A 9,972-nucleotide genomic window follows, 5' to 3' on the forward strand; every position below is an offset into this window, starting at 1 on the left:
CTTTTCCTTTTATCGTGAAATGAGGCTGACGAGCAAGGGCCCCCCGATAAGAATCCAACATTGAAGAATCAACTGGACTAGAAGCGGGAAGCGATACGTGACCGTAAAATGAGTAAATCTGCCATGACAGAGATCCGAATCGCCATGCCACAGACTTGCGACCGAGCACGAAACGGAAACTGGAGCATGTACTGAAATGAGGCCATTCCTGGGGCACGCCGGGACGAATTGGTCCGTGAATGTGATTTATTCGTACCGGAACGTGATAGGTGAAATGAAATGAAACCCATGACAAAGACTGGAATCAGAAGACGAGCCCATGCACCTAACAGATGAATCCTGTCTTTGGAGCATGTACTGAAATGAGGCGTAGCAGCTGGGCACACCGAGACGAATCGGTGCATCCAATAAATGCAACAAGATTCGAATCGGAGCGTAATAAGTGACAGAAATGATATCCCATGACAGAGACAGGAATCAACGACTGGACTGATGGTAGCAACAAAGAATCCGTCTCTGGTGCATGTACTGAAATGAGGCGTAGCAGCTGGGCACACCAGAATGAATCGGTGCATAAATAATATGCGACAGGATTCGAATTGGAGTGTAATAAGTGACAGAAATGATGTCCCATGACAGAGACAGGATTCAACGACTGATCTGTAGGTTTACCAAAGAATCCGTCTCTGGAGCATGTACTGAAATGAGGCGTAGCAGCTGGGCGCACCAGGACGAACCGGTGCATAGAGGCAGGCATGTACTGGCCATCGGGACTACCGGGAGTTTCCCGGTGGGCTGATAGCTCAGTGGGCCACTCTGATGTAAAGGGGCTGGTGATGGGACACTGATGTAAGAGGGCTGGTGATGGGACACTCTGATGTAAGGGGGCTGGTGATGGGACACTCTGATGTAAGGGGGCTGGTGATGGGACACTCTGATGTAAGGGGGCTGGTGATGGGATACTCTGATGTAAGGGGGCTGGTGATGGGACACTCTGATGTAAGAGGGCTGGTGATGGGACACTCTGATGTAAGGGCTGGTGATGGGATACTCTGATGTAAGGGGGCTGGTGATGGGATACTCTGATGTAAGGGGGCTGGTGATGGGACACTCTGATGTAAGAGGGCTGGTGATGGGATACTCTGATGTAAGGGGGCTGGTGATGGGACACTCTGATGTAAGAGGGCTGGTGATGGGACACTCTGATGTAAGGGGGCTGGTGATGGGACACTCTGATGTAAGGGGGCTGGTGATGGGACACTCTGATGTAAGGGGGCTGGTGATGGGACACTCTGATGTAAGGGGGCTGGTGATGGGATACTCTGATGTAAGGGGGCTGGTGATGGGACACTCTGATGTAAGAGGGCTGGTGATGGGACACTCTGATGTAAGGGGGCTGGTGATGGGACACTCTGATGTAAGGGGGCTGGTGATGGGACACTCTGATGTAAGGGGGCTGGTGATGGGACACTCTGATGTAAGGGGGCTGCTGATGGGACACTATGATGTAAGGGGGCTGCTGATGGGACACTATGATGTAAGGGGGCTGCTGATGGGACACTGATGTAAGAGGGCTGGTGATGGGACACTCTGATGTAAGAGGTGCTGATGGGACACTCTGATGTAAGGGGGCTGCTACTGGGACACTCTGATGTAAGGGGGCTGCTCATGGGACACTCTGATGTAAGGGCTGCTCATGGGATACTCTAATGTAAGGGGGCTGCTCATGGGGCACTCTGATGTAAGGGGGCTGCTGATGGGACACTCTGATGTAAGGGCTGCTCATGGGACACTCTGATGTAAGGGGGCTGCTCATGGGACACTTTGATGTAAGGGGGCTGGTGATGGGACACTCTGATGTAAGGGGGCTGGTAATGGGACACTCTGATGTAAAGGGGCTGCTCATGGGACACTCTGATTTAAGGGGTGCTGATGGGACACTCTGACATAAGAGGGTGCTGATGGGACACTCTGATGTAAGGGGGCTGGTGATGGGACACTCGAAATGTAAGTGGGCCGGTCTGGATAAAGTCCAGGGCCAAATTTCTGTCCCAGTCCAGCCCTGCATAGAGGAATGCGACAAGACTCGATTTGGAGCGTAATACCCGTATATACTCGAGTATAGGCCGACCCGAATATAAGCCGAGGCCCCCAATTTACCCCCCAAAAAACTGGCAAACTTATTGACTCGTGTATAAGCCGAGGGTGAGACATGCCTGTCCATCCCTGTGTGTGTGTCCGTCCATCCCTGTGTGTCCGTCCATCCCTGTGTGTCCGTCCATCCCTGTGTGTCCGTCCATCCATCCCTGTGTGTGTGTGTGTCCATCCATCCATCCATCCCTGTGTGTGTGTGTGTCCATCCATCCATCCATCCCTGTGTGTGTGTGTGTCCATCCATCCATCCATCCCTGTGTGTGTGTGTCTCCATCCATCCATCCATCCCTGTGTGTGTGTGTCTCCATCCATCCATCCCTGTGTGTGTGTGTCTCCATCCATCCATCCATCCCTGTGTGTGTGTGTGTGTGTGTGTGTGTGTGTGTGTGTCCAGCCTACCTGTGTCCCGAGCCTCCGTCCCGTGCCTTGCCTCCTTGCCTCCGTCCCGTGCCGTGCCTTGCCTCCGTCCCGTGTCGTGCCTTGCCTCCGTTCCGTCCCGTGCCGTGCCGTGCCATGCCGTGCCTTGCCTTGCCTCCGTCCCGTGCCTTGCCAGGATCGCCGCTCTTCGTCGGCGCCTCGGCGGCCATTCTAAAATTCAAAAGCCGCGCCTCCACCTTCGCCTGTGATAGGCGGAACACTGAATTTCCCAGCAGCCTGTGTTCCGCCTATCACGGACATCGTCTCATCCTCGTCCGTAGTACGAGGATGAGACGATGTCCGTGATAGGCGGAACACAGGCTGCTGGGAAATTCAGTGTTCCGCCTATCACAGGCGAAGGCGGAGGCGGAGGCGCGGCGTTTGAAGGGTAGAATGTCCGCTGTCTGTCTGCTCGACGCGCTGATCGAGCAGGCAGACAGCGATGACTCGAGTATAAGCCGAGGGGGGCACTTTCAGCCTCAAAAAAGAGGCTGAAAATCTCGGCTTATACTCGAGTATATACAGTAAGTGACAGAAATGGTAAGCCATGACAAAGACCAGAATCAGGGACCGTGCGTGATCCTGCGAGTGATTCAGTCTCTGGAGCATGTACAGAAATGAGGCCGAACCCTGGGGCACTTCAAAGCGAATCGGTGCACCAGAGGTGCGACAGGATTCGCGCCGGAGCGCGACTAGTGACAGAAATGATTTTGAAACAGTAGAAATGACTGGGACTGAAATGAATGAAATGAGATGAAATGAGACACATAACACAATTGCATGAATGAAGAGACATATTCGAACTGGAGCAGACCAAGCGAAACGTGCGGACTGTTTGCCTTGTCGTAACAAGCAGTCGGCTATGAGTCGAACGATTCGACCGCTACAAATAGAAATGCTCAGGCAGTCGAACGGTTTCGAATGCCGTACCTGCGAATGAATCGCCTGACGTGGCGTAATCGAACGTGTCGAACGATGATAACGACTACATTGAAAGTAGAACATAGTGACATGCGTACGAGGCCACCGAAAACATTCGATATGAAAGAACCGAGCGGCTCGTGAGTACAAGCATGATGACGGTACATAGAAAACGTAATGAAAAGAGGGTGCCGAAGCCCTACCTGTGACAGCCGGCCCGAGGCGTGGCGACAAATTCGATGGGTACGACGACACTCCGACGGCGAAACCTACGGATGCTGATGGACGAGAGACGGTTTGTCAAAAATTGGAGACGAATAACACGGGAGCTGACGAACGGCTCACTGCGTCTGGTCTGGATAGTCGGCCCTTGATATCTGACGTATCAGGTATCGCGCACCGGAACCGACGAGGAAGGATGGGCGAACGGCTGCTTATATACCACCGGGCTCCACCCATAATTTCAGGCCACCATACTGGCCTTTCTATATATATATATATATATATATATATATACACACACATACACACACACACACACACACACACACACACACACACACACACACACCACAACGAATTTCGGCCAGCAAAAGATTGAGAGCATGTTCTAAATTTTTCGGTCGGAAAAAAAAAAGGTTCCTATCCGAAAATGCGTTCGCGTGTACGCAATTCCGACACGCAAAAACTCGCGCATGCTAATATTCAACTACGAGACGGAAGCTATTAGCTACTGGGTATTAAACTTCCTTTTTCTAGTCCCGTCGTACGTGTTGTACGTCACCGCGCTCTTGACGGTCGGAATTTGTTGTGACCCGTGTGTACGCAACACAGCTTGAGCGAAGTCCCGTCGGAATTCTGTCGGGAAAACCAACAGAGTTTTTTTCTGACCAGAATTACGATCGCGTGTGCGCGGCATTAGACCGAATTTTAATGGCTCAAAGAATGTCAGGCAATTTGGTCGGACCCTCACTCATGTTCACTTCATCAAATCTGGCCCTCTTTGAAGAAAGTTTGGACACCCCTGCCTTAAAACAACATCTGGACAATTTTTATATGTTTTTTTGTTGATTAGAGTTAAAAGGATTGTAAGTAATAAAGAAAAAAGGAGCCTTAAAGTGTTTGTAAACCCTTACAAACCACTTTGACCTACAGGTAAGCCTAGATTAAGGCCGGGTTCACACCGCTGCGATGCGGGGACGCCGCGAATCCGTGGCGTTTTCCCGCATCGCATTACTCCCGCCGGCAGTTCACACTGCCCTATGCGGACGGCTGGGAGTGTCAATGATATGTTAATGACACCCCCAGATCCGTCCGCATATCGCAGTGCGATCTGCCGACTCGCACAGGAATCGGATCGCATGGTGTGAACCCCCATGCGATCCGATTCTGTTGCGGACCAAAAAAAGGGTCCCGTGCGAGTTTGCTGCGAGAGTGATGCGAATTCAGCCATCCTATCTGTATGGCTGAACTCGCATCGCTACGGAGATCGGATGTGATTTGCGGTGCGAATCACATCCGGATCTCCCCCCGCAGCAGTGTGAACCCAGCCTAAGGCTTACCTGTAGGTCCAAGAAATATCTCCTAAACCTATACGGTTTAGGAGATATTTGCCCAAAGACAGGCACCGCTGTCTACGGCGCACTGAGCGCTGCATTTCCAACAACGGAGCTGCCGCGCGTGTCGGCTCCCATGTGCATGCGCGGGAGTGACGTCATCGCGGCTTCGCCGAATGACAGCGGCGGAGCTGCGAGACCCCACCAAGAAGATGGATGCACCGGACTACAGGGGACAGCGGTGACATCGCTGGCTCCTGTGTCAGGTAAGTGACACATAATGGACTACTATGCGATGCGATGCATAGTAGTCCATTATGCTTTGCCTTTGCAGGGAATGAAAGAGGAAGTAAACTCATCAGGGTTTACTTCCTCTTTAAGGCCCGTACACACGATCGGACTTTTTGAAAACAAACATGCAAATGAGCTGTTTTAAGGCAACATCCGACCGTGTGTACGCTCCATCGGACAAACTTTTTCGTTTTTTTTTTATCAGACGTTTGTTTGCTGTGCGAACGGACAAACTTTTCGACAACAAAAGTCCGATGGAGCAAAGTCCGATCGTTGTGTACAGAAAACCATCGGACTTTACAAACACGCACGCTCAGAACCAATGCAAAAGATCAGACAACAATACAAAAGTTGACCAAAGGTGGCAGTAAAGATCAGAAAAAAAAAAAAACACGTGATTTGGTGAAAGTTGGCTGAAAAAGTCCTGCCACGTGTATGCAATACAAATTCACGGCTGACGCCCTTTGTACAAAAGTCCACGGGAAAGTTTGTATAAAGTCCGATGGTGTGTATGAGATTTAGAAACTGCGGCATATCCAGAGAATATGATAAAGCCTGAATTGGGTAAGTTGGAATGACCCCCCCCCTCCCCCCCAAAAAAAATAATAAAATAGGTGGTTTTAGGCGACTTCCTTTTTCCATGGAATATCATAATTATAGTGAGGAGATTTTTAGGATTCTTAAGAAACATTGGACATTATTGCAGCGAGCATACCCTGAGATAGAATACTTCCATGAAGTACCACTAGAAGCATACCATAGAAATCAAACAATAAGAGACAGGCGAGTACATTCTGAACATAAAAAATCAAAGCAAGTGGAGAAAATAACTTTTTTAGGAATTAAGAAAAATTGATCATTTTCATGTCTCAGTTGTGTGCGGTGCAAACTTATGAAGAAAGGGGATTGTTGTATACACTCTGAAACCCAGAAGAAATACTATATATATATATATCAAAAAGTGCGTGTTATATGCCGATAAATATGGTACACACACATATACATACATACATACACACATACACATGCATACATACATTTACATACATACCTATATATGTACCGTATCCAATGGCATATAACACTCCCTTTTTTCCTCTTAAAATCAGGGGGAAATTGTGGGTGCGTGTTATACGTCGATCTCCGTCAATCTCCGCTGATTGTGGGCGGAGAGGAGCGATCGCTGCCGAGATACACATAGCCGAGTATACTCGGCTCTTCCCGGCTGTGCTCCCAGTCACACCCAGTCCTGCCATTGGACCTGTGTTATGTCCATCATAGGGTGGGACTGGGTATGACTGTGAGCTGAGCAGAGAAGAGCCGAGTCCCTGCGATCTCGGCGGTGTTTGCTCCACTCCGGTGGCACCAATTTTGAATTCATCCAAGGCTGCAGTGGAAACTGGGGGCAAGGCTGCACCGGGGCAAGGCTGCACTGACAAGACTGCACTGGGGCAAGGCTGCACTAACAAGGCTGCAATGGACACTGGGGGCAAGGCTGCACTGGGGCAAGGCTGCGCTGACAAGGCTGCAATAGACACTGGGGGCAAGGCTGCACTGTGGCAAGTCTGCACTGACAAGGCTGCACTGGGGCAAGTCTGCACTGACGAGGCTGCGCTGACAAGGCTGCATTGGGGCAAGTCTGCACTGACAAGGCTGCACTGGGGCAAGTCTGCACTGACAAGGCTGCACTGGGGCAAGTCTGCACTGACAAGGCTGCATTGACAAGGCTGCAATGGACACTGGGGGGAAAAGGCTGCACTGGGGCAAGGCTGCACTGACAAGACTGCACTGGGGCAATGCTGCACTAACAAGGCTGCGATGGACACTGGGGGCAAGACTGCACTGGGGCAAGGCTGCGCTGACAAGGCTGCAATAGACACTGGGGGCAAGGCTGCACTGGGGCAAGGCTGCAATAGACACTGGGGGCAAGGCTGCACTGGGGCAAGTCTGCACTGACAAGGCTGCACTGGGGCAAGTCTGCACTGACGAGGCTGCGCTGACAAGGCTGCACTGGGGCAAGTCTGCACTGACAAGGCTGCAACGGACACTGGGGGCAAGGCTGCACTGGGGCAAGGCTGAACTGACAAGGCTGCAATAGACACTGGGGGCAAGGCTGCACTGGGGCAAGTATGCAGTGACAAGGCTGCACTGGGGCAAGTCTGCACTGACAAGTCTGCAATAGACACTGGGGCAAGGCTGCACTGGGGCAAGTCTGCACTGACAAGGCTGCATTGGGGCAAGTCTGCACTGACAAAGCTGCATTGACAAGGCTGCAATGGACACTGGGGGGAAAAGGCTGCACTGGGGCAAGTCTGCACTGACAAGGCTGCAATGGACACTGGGGGCAAGGCTGCACTGGGGCAAGGCTGGACTGACAAGGCTGCAATAGACACTGGGGGCAAGGCTGCACTGGGGCAAGTATGCAGTGACAAGGCTGCACTGGGGCATGTCTGCACTGACAAGTCTGCAATAGACACTGGGACAAGGCTGCACTGGGGCAAGTCTGCACTGACAAGGCTGCATTGGGGCAAGTCTGCACTGACAAGGCTGCACTGGGGCAAGTCTGCACTGACAAGGCTGCACTGGGGCAAGTCTGCACTGACAAGGCTGCATTGACAAGGCTGCAATGGACACTGGGGGGAAAAGGCTGCACTGGGGCAAGGCTGCACTGACAAGACTGCACTGGGGCAATGCTGCACTAACAAGGCTGCGATGGACACTGGGGGCAAGGCTGCAATAGACACTGGGGGCAAGGCTGCACTGGGGCAAGGCTGCAATAGACACTGGGGGCAAGGCTGCACTGGGGCAAGTCTGCACTGACAAGGCTGCACTGGGGCAAGTCTGCACTGACGAGGCTGCGCTGACAAGGCTGCACTGGGGCAAGTCTGCACTGACAAGGCTGCACTGGGGCAAGTCTGCACTGACAAGGCTGCACTGGGGCAAGTCTGCACTGACAAGGCTGCAATGGACACTGGGGGCAAGGCTGCACTGGGGCAAGGCTGAACTGACAAGGCTGCAATAGACACTGGGGGCAAGGCTGCACTGGGGCAAGTATGCAGTGACAAGGCTGCACTGGGGCAAGTCTGCACTGACAAGTCTGCAATAGACACTGGGGCAAGGCTGCACTGGGGCAAGTCTGCACTGACAAGGCTGCATTGGGGCAAGTCTGCACTGACAAGGCTGCGCTGGGGCAAGTCTGCACTGACAAGGCTGCACTGGGGCAAGTCTGCACTGACAAGGCTGCATTGACAAGGCTGCAATGGACACTGGGGGGAAAAGGCTGCACTGGGGCAAGGCTGCACTGAGAAGGCTACAATGGACACTGGAGGCAAGGCTGCACTGGGACAAGGCTGCACTGACAAGGCTGCACTGACAAGGCTGCACTGGGACAAGGCTGCACTGACAAGGCTGCAATGGACACTGGGAGGAAAAGGCTGCACTGGGGCAAGGCTGCACTGGCAAGGCTGCAATAGACACTGGGGGCAAGGCTGCACTGACAAGGCTGCATTGATGGGCATTTAAATGTAAGTTTTTTCCTTGAAAATTCCCTCCTAAACTTGGGTTGCGTGTTATACACTGATAAATACAGTATATATACAGTATCTCACAAAAGTAAGTACACCCCTCACATTTTTTCTCTTTTGTGTTTGTGTGTGTTCATTGTGTAATGTTAATATGTAATAGGTACAATGCACGGAAGGGTTAATTAGGAGATTGTTGAAGGGATACACCTGAGTGCACTTTAGCGTGATGCATTTGCCAATAAAAGTGGCTAACATGTTGAACAGTATACATGCAACTTGGTGAAGGACGGAGTTCCTGTCCGAAACTTTGCAGTCGTTACTTTTATATTCATGAAGATTGAAGTAAAACACATTTGAAATTGAGATTGCATCTCCAATTTTTTTGTTACATATATATTTATGGTCGTGGCCCTATGACCGAGAAAAATGTGGATCACATAAACATGCAACGAGACTTACAACATAACATAGACCTGAGGTGCGCCTTGGTCGTCTGGTTGGTATGCCAAGAAAAGGGGGCAATAATATCCAGGTAGGGAAGTAATTCTTTATTGACCCTGTCATGATTGAGCAAGCTTGGTAAAGCCTTGTGCCATTTAAACCTGCGGATTTGGAATGTATCTAGCGAGTTTCCATCTGCCTAATTTCTTGATCACATGGTCTGGTACTCCGTGCTGAGATGCAGCTGAGGCTGCACCGATCCCGGAAAGGAATGTCCAGAGTACCGACTGGGATCAATGCCCAAGTTGACCAGTAGGATCCTGACGTGCCTGATAAATGGGCTGCCACTTAGGGGGCTGGTCGGAAAAGGCAGCAACAGGCTAAAGTCTGATTGGCTGGGTAGGTGAGACAGTAGTCAGTCGAGCACCGTTACTGGGCACCAGGCGGTGTTCGTCTGAAAGAGGTTGATGTCAGGTCCAGATTGTTGAGTTTTGGAGACCGTAAGATGAAGGACGTAACGGTTTTGAAAGCGAGTCAGGTGATGTCTGTATAGTATCTGGCTGACAGTGCCACTAAAGGTGAATTCGCTAGGCCACAGAAAACCGTAGAGGGCCAGGTAGATTGCTGCTTGGATGACTAGACTGGGCAAAACCCCGAACAGGGAGTGT

The sequence above is a fragment of the Lithobates pipiens genome, unplaced genomic scaffold (assembly GCF_037356315.1).
Source record: "Lithobates pipiens isolate NorthernLeopardFrog02 unplaced genomic scaffold, aLitPip1_a1.2 Scaffold_5, whole genome shotgun sequence".
Classification (NCBI taxonomy): Eukaryota; Metazoa; Chordata; class Amphibia; order Anura; family Ranidae; genus Lithobates; species Lithobates pipiens.